The 20,245-nt window shown below is 37.0% G+C and overlaps 1 protein-coding gene across 8 annotated transcripts in view; it reads right to left on the bottom strand.

The window, feature by feature from the left end:
- The window catches only part of Cep57l1 (centrosomal protein 57 like 1), an 82,853-nt gene that overhangs the window by 47,180 nt on the left and 15,428 nt on the right, over positions 1 to 20,245 (bottom strand). Inside the window, exon 2 of one of the 8 annotated variants that reach the window (XM_087208663.1) lies at positions 9,441 to 9,489. The exons of the other annotated variants lie outside the window; for them this stretch is intronic. The gene's annotated coding sequence lies outside the window, so the exon portion shown is untranslated. The remainder of the gene's footprint in view (positions 1 to 9,440; positions 9,490 to 20,245) is intronic. 8 annotated transcript variants of the gene reach the window in all.

The following is a 20,245-nucleotide window of genomic DNA, read 5'->3' as shown; positions in this document are numbered from 1 at the left end:
GCCCTAAAAGAAAACAGCCTCCAACCCAGATTGATGTAGCCTGCAAAACTGTCTTTCAAAACTGATGGAGAAATAAAATACTCTCATGACAAAGAGCACCTTAGGAACTTCATGAATACCAAACCAACACGTGAAGAAATTTTAGGCAATATCCTAGGAACAGACAATGAGGATCACAAACCCAGGAAGCAAAGGAGAATGAACCCATCTGGCATGATAAGAAATTAAATGGAAAGGGAGAGAACCCAACAAAAAGAAAAAGTCGTGACAATGATAAATCAATATGTTTCAGTTATAACCATCAATGTTAATGGTCTCAATTCACCAATCAAAAGAAATAGACTGGCAGAAGGGGTCAAGAAGCAAAATCCAACAATATGATGCATACAAGAAACACACTTAATTCAAAAGGAAACTCATAGACTGAAAGTTGAAGGGTGGAAAACAATACTCCATGTGACAGGAACCTGAAAAAAAGCAGGAGTAGCTATCCTCTTTGCAGATCAAGTAGATTTCAAACCAACACTGATTAAGAGAGATGAAGAAGGACACTACATCCTTGTAAAGGGAACAATTCAAGAGGAAGAGATGACAATCATAAATATCAATGCACCAAACACTAGTGCACCCAACTATATAAAACAAATACTAATGGACATGAAAAGTCATATATGCACTAATACACTGTAGTGGAGGACTGCAATACCCCACTGTCACAAATAGATGGATCAACTAGACAAAAAATAAGTACTGAAATACTAGAACTCAATCGAACTCTTGAACAAATGAACTTAACAGATGTTTACAAAGTCTTCCACCCCACAAAATCAGAATACACACATGGGTCGTTCTCCGAAGTAGACCACATCCTCACTCATAGTACATGTTTAAGTAAGTGCAAAGGAATTGAAGTTATCCCCTGTATATTATCAGACCATAGTGTGATGAAATTGGAGATCCATAGCGAAAGAAACGAAAAATTTCATAAACACGTGGAAATTGAACAAAACACTTCTGAATAACCAATGGGTCACAGAGAAAATTAAAGAAGAAATCAGACAATTCCTACAATTAAATGACAATGACAATACAACCTATCAGAATCTATGGGACACGATGAAAGCAGTCTTAAGAGGGAAATTCATAGCAGTGAATACGCATATTAGGAAAACAGAACGAGCCCAATTAAACAACCTGATGCTGAACCTCAAGCTTCTAGAAAAAGAAGAGGACAACCCCAAAGCTCATACAAGGGAGGAAATTATAAAGATCAGAGGAGAAATCAATGCAATGGAGACTAAGAAAACGATACAAAAAAATCAATGAAGCCAAGAGTTGGTTCCTTGAAAGAATCAACAAAATTGACAAACCCTTAGCCAACCTTATCAGAAAAAGGAAAGAAAAGGCCCAAATCCATGCAATTAGGAATGAATAGGGTGAAATGACAACAGACCCACCAGAAATCCAGAGGATCATCAATACCTACTTCCAGAACTTATACACCAATAAGATGGAAAACACAGAAGAAACGGACAGATTCATAGATACATATGAATTACCAAAGTTGAACGAAGGAAGACCTAAAAATTCTGAACAACCCAATATCAACCAATGAAACTGAAATCGTAATTAAAAACTTATCAGCTAAGAAAAGCCCAGGCCCTGATGGCTTCACTGCTGAATTCTACAAGACATTTAGAGAGGAACTACTGCCACTCCTGTTTAAACTCTTCCATGAAATTGAAAGGGAAGCAATACTCCCAAATTCATTTCTGGAAGCAAGCATCACCTTGATACCCAAAGCACAGAAAGACCCAACCAAAAAGGAGAATTATAGGCCAATCTCACTAATGAACATAGATGCAAAACTCCTTAATAAGATACTGGCAAATAGAATGCAGAAGATCATCAAGATGATCATACACCCTGATCAAGTGGGATTCATCCCAGGGATGCAGGGATGGTTCAACATGGGCAAATCAATCAATGTAATACACTATATCAATAAAGCCAAGGACAAAAACCATATGATTATTTCCATAGACACAGAAAAAGCATTCAACAAAATCCAACATGCATTTATGATAAAAACCCTACAAAAAATTGGAATAGATGTTCTCTACTTAAAACTGATAAAAGCCATCTATGAAAAACCAACAGCCAGTATCATAAGTATCATACTAAATGGCCGAAAACTGAAATCCTTCACATTCAAATCAGGAACAAGACAAGGATGTCCACTATCACTACTCTTGTTTAATATAGTTTTGGAAACATTAGCCATGGCAATTAGACAAGAGAAAAAAAAGGAATAAAGATAGGAAATGAAGAACTCAAATTGTCATTATTTGCAGATGACTTAATACTGTATATAGAAGACCCCAAGAACTCCACCAAAAGTCTTCTAGACTTAATAACCAAATTCAATAAAGTAGCTGGATACAAGGTCAACACACAAAAATGAACAGCTTTCCTCTACACCAATGACAGACTCACTGAGAGAGAAACAGGGCAAACAATTCCTTTCACGACAGCATCCAAAAAACTGAAATACCTAGGAATCAACCTAACAAAAGAAATCAAAGATCTCTTCTCCCAAAACTATAGCACTCTGAAAAGAGACTGAAGATGATATCAGAAAATGGACAGACATCCCTTGCTCCTGGGTAGGAAGGATTAATATAGTGAAAATGGCCATACTTCCAAAACTGCTATATAGATTCAATGCAATTTCAATTAAGGTCCCAGCAGCATACTTCATGGACCTTGAGAAAACAATCCAAAAATTCATTTGGAGCAAGAAGAGACCCAGAATAGCAAAAGCAATTCTAGGTAACAGAGACATGGCAGGAGGTATCACAATCCCCAACTTGCAACTATACTACAAAGCTACTGTGATTAAAAACAGCATGGTACTGGCAAAGAAATGGACCTGAGGACCAGTGGAATAGATTAGAAGATGCAGAAACAACGCCAGACACACTCAGCCATCTCATCTTCGATAAAGGAGCCAAAGACCCTTACTGGAGGAAAGATAGCCTCTTTAATAAATGGTGCTGGAAAAATTGGTCTTCAACTTGCCAAAGATTAAAACTAGACCTATATCTCTCGCCATGCACTAAACTAAAATCACAATGGATTAAAGATCTAAATACTAAAATAGAAATGCTGAACCAGCTGGAACAGAGGTTAGGGAGAACTCTTGAAGACACTGGTGTAGGAAAAGATTTTATGAACAAAACCTCAGTTGCCCATGAACTAGCACAAACAATCAACAAGTGGGATCTCTTCTTATTAAAAAGCTTCTGCATGGGGCCAGGGATTTAGCTCAGTGGTTCCGGTGCCTGCCTCACAAGTGCAAGGACCCGAGTTCAATCCCTGGTACTAAAAAAAAAAATGCTCACTAAAAAGCTTCTGAACAGCAAGAGAAACCACCAGCCGTGTGAAGAGACAACCCACAATGTGGGAAAAAATCTTCACCTGCTCTTCCTCAAAGGTCTACTATCTGGAATCTATAAAGAACTTAAAAAGATCAGATCTCCCAAATTTAGAGACCCACTCTGAAAATGGGCATCTGAAATGAACAGACATTTCTAACACAAAGTAGAAATAGCAAATAAACATACAAAAAAATGTTCAACATCACTGGTCATTCGAGAGATGCAAATGAAAACAACACTGAGATTCCACCTCACTCCAGAAAGAATGGCTGCTATCATGAAATCAACCAATAACAAATGCTGGTGGGGCTGTGGGGAAAGAGGAACCCTGCTCCACTGCTGGTGGGAGTGTAGACTGGTGCAACCACTGTGGAAATCAGTGGAGATACCTCAAAGAACTAGGGCTGGAAGTCCCATTTGACCCCGCTATTCCCCTTCTGTGTATCTTCCCCAAAGAATTAAAAGAATCATCCCACAGTGATATATGTGCACCCATGTTCTTAGCAGCACAATTTGTAATAGCTAAAACTTGGAAACAGCCCAAATGCCCATCAACTGGAGACTAGATAAAGAAAATGTGTTTTTTTATAAAATGGAGTATACTCAGCCATCAAAAATGAGAAATTAGAGACATTTATAGCTAAATGTATGCACATTGAGGTGATAATCTTAAGTGAAATAAATAGGACACACATGTATAAATACCAAGTAGTTTCTCTGGTGTGAGAAACTGAAAGTGTAAATAAGGACTAAAATGTATAATAGATAATGTGAAATAGGAAGAAAAGGGGCAAAGGGGAAGGGGAAGTGGGAGGGGTAGGGGAAAGGAAAGACGGGAATGGAATTAATATTAGAAAATGGAAAAATGGAAACAAAATCTTTGTAAATAGGGACGGATGGAGGGGTTGAAGGGAGGGCTGGGCAAGGGTGAAAAATAAGAAGCAAGAGAGATTATGTAAAGGTGCAAATTTCCAATGATGAATGTCATTATATTGTATACCTAAAATGTAGCAATGATTAGAATGAATAGTCGATAACGCAAAATAGGAAGAAAAGGTTCAAAGGAGTAGGGGTAGTGGGAGGGGCAGGGAAAAGGAAAGAAGGGAAAGGAAAAATGATGAGAAATGGAAAAAATGGAAACAAAGTCCTTGTAAATAGGGAAGGGTGGGCTAGGAATGGGGAAAAAATAAGAACCAAGATGCATAATGTAAAGGTACAAGTTCCCAATAAGAAATGTAAATGTGTTGTATACCTAAAATGTACCAATAAAAGAATTTTAGAAAAAAAAAAAAAGAAAGTATGTATACATTACTAGTAGGAATATAATTTCTAATCATGTTTATGGAAAGTAATTAAACAATATCTGCCAAGAGCCTTAAAATGTTTATTATAAGAATTTATAGTTTAAAATAAAAAAATCTGCAACAATTCTTATGAAGACCATCACTTCAGCATTTAAATTTAAAAAATGTTATCTTTGATACCTCTCTCTCACATTCCAAGTTGAATCCATCAGGAAATATATCAGTTTTGTCTTCACAATATATCTAAGATCTGATCATTTGGCTTGTGCCACCATCTCTGGCCTGGATTATTATAAAAACTTCTCTCCTAGTTCCTCTGCAATTTAATCTTTATGCAACAACCTTTTAACAATAAGGCTTTTAACATAATAGCACATGTCATTCATCTGCTCAAAACCTTCCCAATGGCTATCTTACTCAGAGAAAATGCTAGTCCCAATCTATCAACTGGGTCCCCTGCCTGCCACTTCTCCTTCAGAATCTCTCTACTCAGTCCTCTCCAGCCTCACATTGTCCTTTCTGTACTTGTTATACACCAAACATGCTCCTGCCTCAATATTTTTTTTTTAACTTCTGGTTTCCACTTCACAGAACAGTCTCTGGGTATTTACATAGCTTATTCTCTCACTTTAATTCTCTGCTCAAATATCACCTGATCTACTTCTACTGAGCATTCTGCATGAAAGACGAATGCTATTTTTGTCCTCAGAACTACCTATCTCCCTTTTCCTCTGGCTCTTCTCCATTTAATATAAAAGTTCTATTATTTGTCTCGCCATTGCCCCAACTAGTAATAACAATTAATTAAATGAAATCATATGTTGTAATAATATATAGTCATTTCAAGTTATATTTTGAAAATCATGATATAACTGAGAAAAACTACAATAGAAGGCTATACAAAATTGTGAGTAGTATTGTAAATAAAACAAAATCAACAAGGAAAAAATGGAAATATGCAGTTTAGTATATTTTACAAAAAAGTGAAGTTTTAAAAAGTTAACTTTACGGACATTGGAATATAGCAGTGCAGGGAGTAGAAGGAGGAAAGTGGGTCCCTGGGACCCAGGAAGGATCTGAGGCAAGAATTGAAGTCTATAGGGAGAGTGAAGAGACTTTAGTGAAGAGGAGGGAGGAAAGAACCAGTGCTCTCTCCCAGAGCCCAGATTCTCTGCAAGGGAATGTTGGGCTGAACCCGCAGATGCACAGTGACTACTGATGACCCCAGAGGCCTCCATGGAGAAACACATGAGTGGAACAGAGCAGTGGATGCACCAGACTGCAGGAGCTGGTGAGTTATCTGGATTCAGACATCACTCAGGAGAGGGATTGGCTGATAGCCATCTTGGAGAGGGGCCAGCTGAGCCCAGAACTCAGAAGAGCTGGGGCTATTCTCCATCTGGTGGTTTCCACTGCCTCGGTGCGGAAGATGAGTTCAAGTTAGCAGAAGGTCAGGGAGCAGAGCTCAAGCCATCAAGAGACATATAAACTGTTGTAGGCTCAAGGAATCTAGTTCCAGCCTCATAGCCAGAAACTGGCCTAAACTTCAGAGGAACTAAAGGTGCAGACTGGCTGGGAGTATCCACTACCCCACCGTGAAGCTGCAGCTAGCTTATTGACATTAATCAATTTGGTTCTGGACTCTGTTTGCCCACACTGCCTAACAGTGACAACAGAGACATACTTTGAATTGGACATTTTTGGGTTTTTAAAATCTTTTTTTTCCTTTTCTTTTTTCTTTTTTTCCACCTTTCCAGTTCTTGTTTTTTTTTCTTCTTGATGGTTTGAACAGTTTCTAGTTTTTTGCTGTTGTTGTTCTGTTCTTGTTTTTACTTTTTCTGTCTCTTTCCGTGTCTTCTTCATCAGTTTCCTAAAGTTTGTCCTCCAGCCTTGCTTCTGATCTCTTCCTCTACTTCTGTTTTTTACCCCCAACCCCTTTTAAATCCCCCGTAAGGATAAAAATGCCATATCAAGGGCTATAATTTGTCATTTTCTAGGTTGTATTTGATGCTATTGTTACTGTTGATTGTACTACTTTAGGTAAGGTAACACAATTGTCCTAATCAGTTGTTCCTCCTGGAATACCAAGACTGAGGAAAAAGAACAAAGCAAACCCACAGACTAGTGCCAAAGAACTAGCAGTTGGGCCAAGGAAGCAGAAACTTCTCATTCCCAATACAATGAAGAGGTAGGGTCCTACAACAGACTCAAAACCCAAAAGCTGCCTACACCCGGAAGATGCTTCTGAGAAGTAGTCATTTCCTAAGGGTTCTGAATACTGGCAAGAAAGCTACTCACCATAAGCAATTTACAAGCATCAAGTCAGGAAGCAAACTTAAAACAAAATAAGAAGTCACTTAAACAAGGTGCAACCCCAATAGATTTTCACCTCACCAAAAGCAAAGCCCAGGGGCAATGAAGTGGAACAATCTGAAAGCCACCCACCAGGACTCTTGGAAGTGGTAAAAGCAGAAGTAACAAAACATATAAACAAGGCTCTAGAAAAAAATCAAAGCAGAAATAATTTTCCAGATAACTACAGAGATGGTGACCGGAATGAAAGATATAGATAATAAAAATAGAGGAGCTCAGGAACATGATGGAAATTGAATGCCCAGCATAGGAAAGAAATGGAATCCATGAAACAGGAGATTAAAAACTCCATAGAAAGTATATGTAGCAGAATAAGCCACTGTGAGAACAGAATATCAGATACAGAAGAATTGTGGTTAGTGATCATGAAAAGAGAGACTTCTTAAAAATAGCAAGGGAATATGAGAAATCAATCCAGCAGCTGTCAGATGATGCAAAGAAGAAAAACATAAGATTGATTGGCGTCAATGAAAAAGCAAGAGATAGTGCAAATGACATAAAAAACCTGTTCTCGGAAGTAATAGCAGAAAACTTCCCAAATAGGGAAGAAGAATTTGACATACAGATAAGTGAGGCATATAGGACTCCAAATAGCCATGATCAAAAAGAAAATATTCCCCAAGGCATATAATAATTAATATTCCAGAAATTCAACACAAGGACAGAATATTAAAAGCTATTAGAGAAAATAAACAAATCACCTGTAAAGGAAAGCCCATCAGAATCACAGCAAACTTCTCAACACAAACTCTCAAGTCAAGGAGAGCTTGGAGTGGAGTATTTCTAATCCTAAAGAAAAGCAAGCTCCAATCCAGATTGATATACCCTGCAAAACTATTTTTCAAAATTGATGGAGAAATAAGATACTTCTATGACAAAGCACACCTGAAGAAATTAATGACCACCAAACCACCTCTCCAAATTGTTCTGAAGGATGTGCTAGAAAGTGACAATAAGGATTACAACTCCATGGACCCCAACAGAATGAATCCACCAGGCAAGGCAAGAAATAAAACAGAAAAGGAAAGAAGGACACCAACAGCAGAAAAATAACATGATGGAGATAAGACAACATCTACCAGTTATAAACATTATATATCAGTTATATAATCAATGTTAATGGTCTCAATTCACTAGTCAAAAGAAACAGACTGGCAGAATGGATCAAGAAGCAAGATTCAAAAAAGAAGCAAGATCCAACAATATGCTACATATAAGAAATACATTTAATTGAAAATAAAATTCACGGACTCATAGACTTAAAGTCAAGGGGATGAAAACAATTTTCCATATGACAAGAATCTGGAAAAAAGCAGGGGTAGCTATTCTATTTGCAGACAAAGTGGATTTCAAGCCAAGACTGATTAAGAGAGACAAAGAAGGTCACCACATCTTAGTAAAGGGAACAATCCAAGAGGAGAGATAACAATCCTAAATATATATGCACCAAATAGCAGCACACCCAACTGTACAAAACAAATATTAACAGAAATGAAAAATCATATAAGCACTAATACAGTTGTAATGGAGGACCTCAATACCCCACTGTCACAAATAGATCAACTAGACAAAAAAATCAACAATGAAATATTAGAATTCAATCAAACTTTTGAACAAATGGACTTGTCTACAGAGTTTTCCACCCACAACATCAGAATGCACATTCTTCTTAGCTACACATGGGACTTACTCCAAAATAGATCATATACTGGCTCATAAAACATGCTTAAGTAAATACAAAGGACTTAAAATAATCCCATGCATATTATAAGACCATAGTGTAATGAAATTGGAAATCAACAGCAAAAGAAACCACAAGAACTTCATTAACACATGGAAATTAAATAACACCCTCCTGAACAACCAATGGGTCACAGAAGAAATTAAAGAAGAAATCAGATAATGTCTACAACTAAATGATAATGACAATACAACATACTGGAACTTATGGGACAAAATGAAAGCACTTCTATGAGGGAAATTTATAGCAGTAAATTTCCATATCAGGAAAACAGAGCGGGCTCAAATAAACAACTGAATGTTGAACCTCAAGCTTCCAGAAAAACATCAAGTCAAGCCCAAAGCTCGTACGAGGAAGGAAATTATAAAAAATCAGCAGAAATTAATGCAATAGACTAAGAAAATTATACAAAGAATCAATGAATCGAAGAATTGGTTATTTGAAAGACTAAATAAAATTGACAAACCCTTAGCCAACTTTATCAAAAAAAGAGGGGAAAAAAAGACTCAAATCCATGCAATTAGGAATGAAAAGGGTGAAATCACAACAGATCCTGCAGAGATTCAGATCATCAATACCTACCTCAAGAACCTGTATTCTGGGATGAGGATTGAGCTCAGCAGCACAGCGCCTGCCTCGAAAACATAAGAACCTGAGTTCAATCACTGGTACCAAAAACAAAAACCAAACAAAAAAACAAAAAAAACAAATTCTTTAATAAAAAAAAGTAAAAGAACCCATATTCTAATAAGATGGAAAATATGGAAGAAATGGACAGATTCTTAGATACATATGAATTACCAAAACTGAATCAAGAATATATAGAAATTCTAAATAAACCAATAACAGTCAATGAAATTGAATATATAATTTAAAACTACCAATAAAGAAAAGCCCTGGTCCTGTTGGAGTCACTGCTGAATTCTACAAGATACTTAGTTTGTTTGGGTTTTTTTTTTTGTACTGGGGATTGAACTCGGGACCTTGTGCTTGCGAGGCAGGCGGCAGAACCACTGAGCTAAATCCCTGGCTATCTACAAGATATTTAGAGAAGATCTAATGCTGCTGCTCCTCAAAGTCTTTAATGAAATTTTTTTTTTAAAAGTGAAAATAGAAGAAAGAAATAGAAACAAAGCTTTAGGACCTAAGGAGGGGAGAGGGCTTGGGGAGGGGAATGGGATAAAATAAAATTTATTTTAAAGAAAGAAATTGACAGGGAAGCAATACTCCCAAATTCATTCTTGAAAGCAAGCATTATCCTGATTCCAAAACCATAGAAGGACCCAACCAAAAAGGAGAATTACAGCCCAATCTCCCTAGTGAACACAGATGCAAAAATCCTCAATAAGATACTGGCAAATAGAATGCTGTAAATCATCAAGAAGGTTATACACCATGACCAAGTTGGATTCATTACAGGGATGCAGGGATGGTTCAACATATGCAAATCAATAAATGTAATGCACTATATTAACAGAATCAAGGACAAAAACCATATGATCCTCTCAATAGATACAGAAAAGGCATCTGACAAGGTCCAACACCCATTCATGATAAAAACCCTACAGAAAATTGGTATACGTGGTCTTTATCTCAATCTGATAAAAGCCATCTATGACAAACCAACAGCCAACATCATACTAAATGGACAAAAACTGAAAGCTTTTGCTCTAAAATCAGGAATAAGACACTGTCCACTGTCACCACTCTTGTTCAATATAGTTCTGAAAACACTACCCAGAGCAATTAGACAAGAGAAAGAAATAAAAGGAATAAGGACAGGAAAGGAACAAGTTAAATTGTCATTATTTGCACATGACATGATACTCTAGCTACACAGAAGACCCCAAAAACTCCACCAAAAGACTTCTAGATTTGATAGACAAATTTAGTGGCACAGCTGGATACAAAGTCAACACTCATAAGTCAATAGCACTCCTGTACATGAATAACAGACTTATAGAGAGAGAAATGAGAGAAATAATCCCTTTCACAATAGCATCCAAAAAAATGAAATACCTAAGAATCAAACTAATGAAGAAAGTAAAAGACTTCTACATTGAAAACTACAGCACTCTGAAAAAGGAGATTGAAGAGGATTACAGAAAATGGAAACATACCCCTTGTTCTTGGATAGGAAGAACCAATTTAATAAAAATGGCCAAACTTCCAAAATTGTTACACAGATTCAATGCAATCTCAATCAAAATCCCAACAGCACATCTCATAGAATTAGAAAAAACAATCCTCAAATTCATTTGGAACCAGAAGAGATCTAGAATAGCAAAGGCAATTCTGAGCAACAAAGGCAAGGCAGGGGGTATCATAATCCCTGACTTTAAATTATACTACAAAGCTATGGTGATAAAAACAGCATGGTACTGGGAAAAGAACAGACCTGAGGATCAATGGAACAGACTAGAGGATGCAGAAACAAGTCCAGACACACTCAACCACCTTATCTTTGACTAAGGAGCCAAATATGTTCACTGGGAGAAAGATAGCCTTTTTAATAAGTGGTCCTCGAAAAACTGGCTTTCCACATGTCAAATATTGAAACTAGACCCATATCTTTCACCATGCACTAACCTAAAATTGAAATGGAAAAGAGATCCAAATATTAAAACAGAAACACTAAATTTGCTGAAAGAGAGAATAGGTAGAACACTTGAGGACATAGGAACAGGCAAAGACTTCATGAACGAAACCCAGATTGCATGGGAAATACTACAAAGAATCAACAACTGGGACTTCATCTTATTAAAAAGCTTTTGCTCAGCAAGAGAAACCACCAACAGACTGAAGAGACAACTCACAGAGTGGGAAAAAATTTTTACCAGCTATTCATCAAAGGACTATTATCTAGAATATAGAAAGAACTCAAAAAAATCAGGACCCACCCCCACCCCCCAAATTTAAAGACCCAATGTAAAAATGGACATCTGAAATGAAAAGACACTTCTCAGATGAAGAACTAGAAAGAACAAACAAATATATGAAAAAACATTCAACAACACTGGTCATTCATGAAATGCAAATTAAAACAATGCTGAGATTTCATCTCACTCCAGAAAGAATGGTTGCTATCAAGAAATCAACCAATAACAAATGCTGGAGGGGCTGTGGGAAAAAAGAAACCCTTGTCCACTTTTGGTGGGAGTGTAGACTGGTGCAACCACTGTGGAAATCACTGTGGAGATTTCTCAAAAAATTAAACTAGAGGTTCCATTTGACCCAGCTATACCTCTTCTTGGTATCTTCCCAAAAGAATTAAAAGCATCATAGGGCTGGGGATTTAGCTTGCTGGTCCTGTCACCTCGAAAGCACAAGGACCCGAGTGCGATTCCCAGTACCAAAAAATAAAAGAATTAAAAGCATCATACCACAGCAATATATGCACACCCATGTTTATAGTGCCACAGTTTATAATAGCTAAATCTTGGAAATAGCCCAAATGCCGTCAACCAATGAATGGATAAAGAAGATGTAGAGTTTTTAATGCAATGGAATACCACCCCGCCATAAAGAAGGACAAGCTTCAGACATTTATAGCTAAGTGGATGGACCCTGAGACCATACTTTTAAGTGAAATACATCGAACACAAATTTTTAAATGCTGCAATGTTTTTCTGGTATGAGAAACCAAAAGTGGAAATAAGGACTGAAATGTGTAATGGATGCTGGGAAATGGGAAGATGATGTTCAAATGGGAAAGGGAAAAAGGGAGGAGGGAGAAAGGAAGGAAGGGACAAGAAAGTGAAAATGGAAGGAAAAAACAGAAACAAAGCTTTTGTACATTGGGAGGGTGTGGGGGGCCTTGCCCCCCCGCTAGAACTCTTGAGTGCCTTTTACGGACATATCCGGGCCTGCTGCAAATCTACCCGGCAACAAGGAAGTAGCCCCAGTACCCTCCTCTTGCTCCTCCCCTCTAGCCCTACGGTATATATGTTGTAACAGCTTCTGCAATAAACGAGACTTGATCAGAAACCTGTCTTGTCTCCATCTCTCGTGTCCCCTGTCCCCTCTCATCCTCGCTCCCCCTCTAGGGTCTCCGTTGACTTACCCGCGGGCCGGGACAGGAGGGGAGGGAAATTGAGAGGAGGGTGGAATGGGAAAAAAGGGGTAGGATTTTTGAAAGTTTTTAAAAATACGTAGGATTGCATGGGCAAAAGAATTGAGAGAATGGGTGGACGAAGAGATCTAGTGTACTCAAGTGTATTGTTATAGTATGGTAATAATAAAGGTAATTATAGCTCACATTTATTGAACACTTCTTATGTGAATTAACTTACTAAACCCACATATTAATGCTAGGAGGCAAATTATTCCCATTTTACAGATGAGGAAACTATGGCAAAGAAGAAACTGTGCTGTACATAAGGCTGCACACCTAGCTAAGCAGCAGTCAGGTTTTGGCAGCCTGGCTCTCTTGCTCATACTCTTACAGCACACTATATATGTATCTATGTAAAATTATGAAAGCAAGAGATAATCCAGTCTTTTCAGCAATCTACTACAAGTACTTTTCTAAAACCAGAAGACTGTATATGTGCTTGAGTACTGCAGAGAAGGCAGAAATTAGATCTGAAGAGCCTTTCACGCCAGGCCTGGGTATTTGGATTTTATCCTATAGCATTAAGAACCATCTGGCAGAGGCGCTCCAAAATCACATTGCCTTTGACAAAGATTTTTGTGAAATTAGAACAGACAAAAATGACCAGAGGGTAGAAGTACAGGTAGGAGACTATCCCAGAACTCTGTGTGAGAGGGGGTAAAAACTTAAACCAAAGCAATGGAAATAGAGTTGGAAAGGAGATAAATAAGATGTTGAATCCATAGAACTTATGACCTGAATGAGGAAAACTGGCGATAGAGAAAAATAAAAGTAACTGTAGCCAAGACAGGAAACAGATTTTTTAGGGAGGGATAGAGGTGGTAGAAAAGATCCATCTTAGACATATTTGAGGTTCTTATAGGATACAACAATCTAAAAATAATGGCTAACCCTTCCATTGAGTTTCTTATGTGCTATACACTAGTCAAAGAACTTTACATGTACTGATTCACCAACTTGTCAAGGTAATTCTATGAGATATTACTATTAGTTTATTTTTATGTGAGAAAACTGAGAAGTAACTTGCCCAAGGTCATACAGCTATTAAGTACCTGAGCTGGGTTTTGAACACAGGTAGCCTAGATCAGATTTTTTTTTTTTTAAACCTTAAAAAAGCCATGCTGGCACTCAGAAAAATGGTTTGGACTAAAGATAGGAAAGAAGTCATCAATACATAAAGATGGCAGCTGAAGTCATTCAGCAGTCTAACTGCATGTGGTCCTTCAATCACTTAAGTAAGAATATCTTGAGAGTCTTTAAAAAGTACAGATTCCTGGTCCTCACTCAAGTCCACTGAAACAGCTCTGGGGGTAAGGTCCAGAAATACATACTTTTAACTAACTGTCCAACTGAGTTTTAATGCAAATTAAAGCTTGATGTTCACCAATAAGGAATAAGCAAAGAATGTATAACATGACATTCAGTTTATTAGAAGTACATACAAAAAGAGTAAAAAAAGTTCTGAAAGGGGAGCAGTAGGTCCTAGGCAAGTGTCTGACAGGTTGATCCAATTAAAGCCATCATTTATTATATATCAAAGAAAAAAATTTCTAAAATTGAAAAGCTGGAATATTGAAAGGGCTACAAATGCAACAAAGGATAAATGAAAATTAAATCCACTGCTCAGAAAGAGACAAAACGGAAACTTGAAAGTCTCAACATGGTCACCAGATAGAATCTTATCCAAAATGTATCTGTATGGTAAAAAATTTTATCACACAGCTTTCCAACCTGAATTCATCCTACCGGGAGGGGTCAAAAACAAAACAAAATGAATAAAAAAATCTTTCAGGCAGACAATTTAATTTAAAATGGTACCAAGGGGATAGGGGATGTGGCTTAGTGGTAGAAGGCCCCTGGGTTCAATCTCCAACACCAAAATAAATAAATAAATAAATAAATAAATAAAAGCCTCAGGTTAGTAGTAGTGCAAAAAACTGGCAGAGGCAGATGCAAATCCTTTCTGAAGTAATTACTTCAATTTAGGCCAATTGTGATCATAAGGTGGCTCCCAACTTGAGAAATTTTTTAAACTGGAAAAAAAAAAGTTGTATGTCTGAGAACCACTGAAATACAGCACGAGTATATACCAGGCTATTCTAAAAGCTCGCAATTTTGGGGAGGCAGAGGGCTGCTTTTTGTGTGTCTCAACCTTATTTATTTGTTTTTTTGTTGTTTTTTTAAAAATATATTTATTGGTACATTTTAGGTATAAAAATACATTTACCTTTATAATTGGGTGTTTGTACCAGAACATGATGCATCTTAGTTTTTTTTTCTCCCATTACCTGTGCATCCTTCACCCCCTTCACCCTTCCCTATCTACACAGAGTTTGATTCCATTTTTTTTTTCCTCATAAGTTTTTTCTTTCCCTTCTTCCCTTTCCCCTTTCCCTTCCACCATCCCCAAACCCTTGGACCTTTTCTTATTTCAAATTATCAATTATTCATTTTAATCATTTTCATCCTTATTTACACTTTCAATTTCTCACACTAGGAAAACTATTCGGTATTTACACATGTGTGTCCTATTTATTTCACTTAAGAGTGGGCTCAATATGCATCCATTTAGCTATAAATGTCTCTAGTTTCTCATTCTTTATGGCTGAGGAGTACTTCATTTTATAAAAAAAACACATCGTCTTTATCCAGTTTCCAGTCGATGGGCACTTGGGCTGTTTCCAAGCTTTAGCTATTACAAATTGTGCCACTATAAACATAGGTGCACATATATTGCTGTGGTATGATTCTTTTAATTCTTTGGGGAAGATACCCAGTAGGGGAATAGTGGGGTCAAATGGGACCTCTAGTCCTAGTTCTTTGAGATATCTCCATACTGATTTCCACAGTGGTTGCACCAGTCTGCACTCCCACCAACAATGGAGAAGGGTTCCTTTCTCTCCACAACCCCGCCAGCATTTGTTATTGGTTGATTTCTTGATAGCAGCCATTCTTTGTGGGGTGAGGTGGAATCTCAGTGTTGTTTCCATCTGCATCTCTCAAACGACCAGTGATGTTGAACATTTTTTCATATATTTACTTGCTGTTTTTACTTCTTTGTCTGAGAAATGTCTGTTCATTTCGGATGCCCATTTTTGAATTGGGTCTTTGAATTTGGGAGGTCTGATTTTTTTTCAGTTCTTTATATATTCTTGATAGTAGACCTCTGTCTGAGCTACAGCTGCTAAATATTTCTTCCCACATTGTAGGTTGTCTCTTAGCTCTGTTGGTAGTTTTTCTTGGAGTGCAGAAGCTTTTTAATATGATGAGATCCCAGTAGTTGATTCTTTGTGCTAGCTCCCGTGCTACTGAAGATTTGTTCAAAAAGTCTTTTCCTATGCCAATTTCATCAAGAGTTCTACCTAACTTATCTTCCAGCAAGTTAAGTGTTTCTGACTTAATATTTAGATCTTTAATCCACTTCGATCTTAGTTTAGTGTGCGGTGATAGGTATGGGTCTAGTTTTAATTTCTGACAGACAACCCTATTTATTTGAAAATAAAAAAGGGGGGCCAGGGATTTAGCTCTTATGGAATTTATCAAACTAACCTCTACTGGCTTTAAATGTATCACTTGTTACACTTGTAGAGGGATTTTCTTTTTTTTTTTGGTACTGGGGATCGAACTAGGGTCCTTGCACTTGTGAGGCAGGTGGAGGAACCACTGAGCTAAATCCCCGGCCCTGTAGAGGGATTTTCTTATAGTAAATCACTGTGCAATTTCCTGGCTTTTTCATAGATCATAGCTTCACTAATGCTATTACCTGCCAGCTGTTTCCTCATTAAACCATACTAACAAAATTTTTCCACCTCTTCCAGCACTTGTGTCCTCTCATTTACACTGTTACTCCTTTTGCCACACCAGTTCCTTTGATAACATCTTTATTCTTCAAAATAGTTCAGACTGTCGACTTTGCCATCTTGTACTGAGGTCAAGATCAGCCACACAAATACCACACTCACGCTTTTCTACAATTTCCTTCTTCAATTCAATGGTTATATTCTTCAAAACTTCCTTTCTACCATTTTTGCTCTGCACTTTCTTGTTACCTTCATTATTGCTTTGCACATTCTTGTCACTTTCATTACCACCCTGTACATTCTATTTACTTCCATTACTATTCTGCATTTTCTTTTTACCACCATGATTGCTCTGCACTTTCTTTGGAGCCATGCTGGATTGAAAAATAACTGTAGAATACTGTATGTGCTAAAAATTACGCAAAAAAGCTTCACAGCAAGTGTGCACAGGTATGTCTGCAACTGCGATCTCAACCAGAGGAAGCCACAACCACATGTCAGAGTGGAGAAGATGGACACATTGGTGTTCATGTGGGGAAGATAGTCACAGTCATATTTCTTACCTGATGAATAGTTCGTGAACAGAAGCAAAATTTTGCCTGAACACTTCTGTTTGCATTTGTGAACTGAGATATGGTACTACTGTAGGTATGGTATTACTGTAGTAACAAGCTGTGGCATCCTAACTACAGTAACTTTTGACACATATACCTGAGATCAACAGTTGTCTGAAGGGCTGAGGTAATCAACTGATGAACAGAGATACTGACAGAGACACCAGTAAGACCTCACTTCTCTTCTTTTTTTCTTCTCCAGCTACACTTGGCACAATTGTTAAGGTCCTAACTTGAAGAATAGCATATGTTGTTGCCTATCACCTAGGGCAAAAGGACAAAACCTAATTTTCCTTCCCACCTGAAACAGAAGCTTAGTTAAACTGATCAAAATACATTTTACTTAAATGTTATCTACAAAAACTTCTATTATTCTATTAAATGTTTTAGTTCTTCACTTCTAAGTGTGCCCGTTTTAATTACAGCTGACTGTGCAAAGTGCTGAGGGCCTCCAATGGACCCCTAGCAACCAATCTGAAAAGCACTGAAAAGACTCCATGAGAGCTGGGCATGGTGGCGGGCACATGTAGTCCCAGCACTTAGGAGGCTGAAACAGGAGAATCACTTGGACCCACTAGTTTGAGGCCAGCCTTGGCATCTCTTGAGACTTTGTCTCAAGAGAAAAAAAACAGAAAAAGATGCCATGAAACCCTAAGTTTAGAAATAGCTAAATATAAGAGATTGTTGTTGTTCCCCCAAACATCCCTTGATCTACAGAGGTTGCCTAGGACAATGTCTGCATAATTTACATCATTTAATGTTAATGTTAGGAATCTGAAAACTTTCAGTTTTTATTCCATTTCAATTCCAACAATGCCTAACATGTGCCAAATGGCTGGCAGCTGGAGGCTAAGAGAGGAAAAAGTCATAGTCTGGGTGGAAACAAATACAATGGCTAGGACCGTGAATTTCTTCTACACTATTATGAATTTGGTGCTCCATGAAAAATGGTGTTGAACCTCCAATGCTGTCATCACAGTAGTTGGTCTAGTTTGCTAGTCCTGGCAAAGTCCTGTCTAAAACATATGACCACTAATCTGACTAGCCCTGGCTAAAACATATGACCACTTTTTTTTCTCCCTTATGTACTAGAGATTTAAGCTAGGGCCTCCCACATACTAGGCAAGCATTCCACCACTGAACTACATCCCCAGCCCTTTTTTATTTTGAAATAAAGTCTGCCTAAATTGCCTAGGTTAGCCTAAAACTTAAGATTCTCCTTCCTCAGCCTCCCCAGTAGGTGAGATTACAGGCATGTGCCACTACGCCCAGTCTAATGTAATCATTTTTTATCCTTTAGTTAAAAACTTATTGGCTGCAAATTCTAGTCCATCAAAGCATTGAACATAGTTGCAAAAGAGCAAAGCCAAAAGGTATAGCCAAAGGTATCTACAGTGAGTTCATAGATAATATTCTTTTTATATATATGAATACTGCCTATAACTTCTCATACTTAAATTATAATTATGTAAGTTCATGATATTTTACTGTGCTAGCTGAGATACTAAGTATTTAAAGACATTTGAGAAAAAAATAAATTATATATATATTCATATATAGTCCTGATTCCAAAGGAATACATGCTCATTCTACAAATTGGGAAATTACAGTAGAAACTAAAAATCACTATGAAATCTACCAATTTACTAAAATGATTTTTTTTTTGTTTTTGGTATTGGGGATTGAACTCTGGACCTTGCGCTTGCAAAGCAGGGTGATGGCACCACTGAGCTAAATCCCCAGCCCTAAAATGTTTTTAAACTTTTTTGGTTTATATTAAACCAGTCTTTCATTATTTTAAGTAAAGTTAGGATTATGTTGGTATCAATGCTTTTCTACTTAATATCACATGGTAAACATTTTCTTGTATCACTATTCATTTAAAATGATTTTTTAAATGACAGCACATAGATGTTTATGTAAATTATCACTTTTATTCAGATACAGTTTGAAATTATATTGTTCAATCAATGATAGATGTAATGCTCTGCTACTTATTGCCAAACTGTCATAATGCTTTGGGACTGTTTTAAATTAAGGCATTAGTGGAGCTTTTGGGAACTTGGACAAAAGTTCTAATTCTTCCAATGTCCTAAAATTAGTTTTACAGCCAATAATATTTTATTTTAGAAAAAATCTCTTGAGTACCTCTTCTCAAAAGCATTAAGGCAACAGATTTCAGAAAAAAAAGAGGTACAGTACAAATAACTCTATATCTACACTAAAAGGCAAAATCTAAAAAGTATTTAAAAAGTATTATCATTTACAAAGCTTTATAAATCAAATTTAGCCTTTAAAAGTGCCATTACTAATATTACAATCATTTTTTAACACATAGGGAAATATACAAAGTGATTAGGTGACTAGGTTAAGGTCACAATGTCTAAAACAATACCAAAGACAGAATCCAGACTTGGGTCTCCAGGCATTACACTTGATGTCTTTTCTGTTATTGCACTGTGCTTTCCATAAATGATAGGTAATCCTATGTCTTCTGTTTTGACCTCAGATTTTAAAAACTTATCAGATTTGTTTTGTTAATGGTATTTATTTAAGCCAAAATTACAGTAAGTTTACATTCCTAAGTGGACATACTGACAGTGGGTGGGCCAACTAATACAAATGCTCATAGCTGACAGATGCCAGCTTAAAGTTAACATATTTCCATTGTGTAAATCCACATACAGAGTAACATGTATGGCTGAGCATAATTCATTGTAAATTTTCCAAAGAAAAACAAATATTACAACTACTAGAGTTGTTTTGCCTACAAATAGACCTACTGCAGAGGAAAACAAAATATTTTAAAAATGACACTCAAGGAAACCCTATTTTCTCCTTATAAAAATAACACATATA

Source organism: Heterocephalus glaber, unplaced genomic scaffold, assembly GCF_053883595.1.
Source record: "Heterocephalus glaber isolate CG9 unplaced genomic scaffold, H.glaber_assembly_v1.0 deba00000942, whole genome shotgun sequence".
In the NCBI taxonomy this organism is placed as follows: domain Eukaryota; kingdom Metazoa; phylum Chordata; class Mammalia; order Rodentia; family Bathyergidae; genus Heterocephalus; species Heterocephalus glaber.
This window is presented reverse-complemented; position numbering and strand designations above follow the sequence as displayed.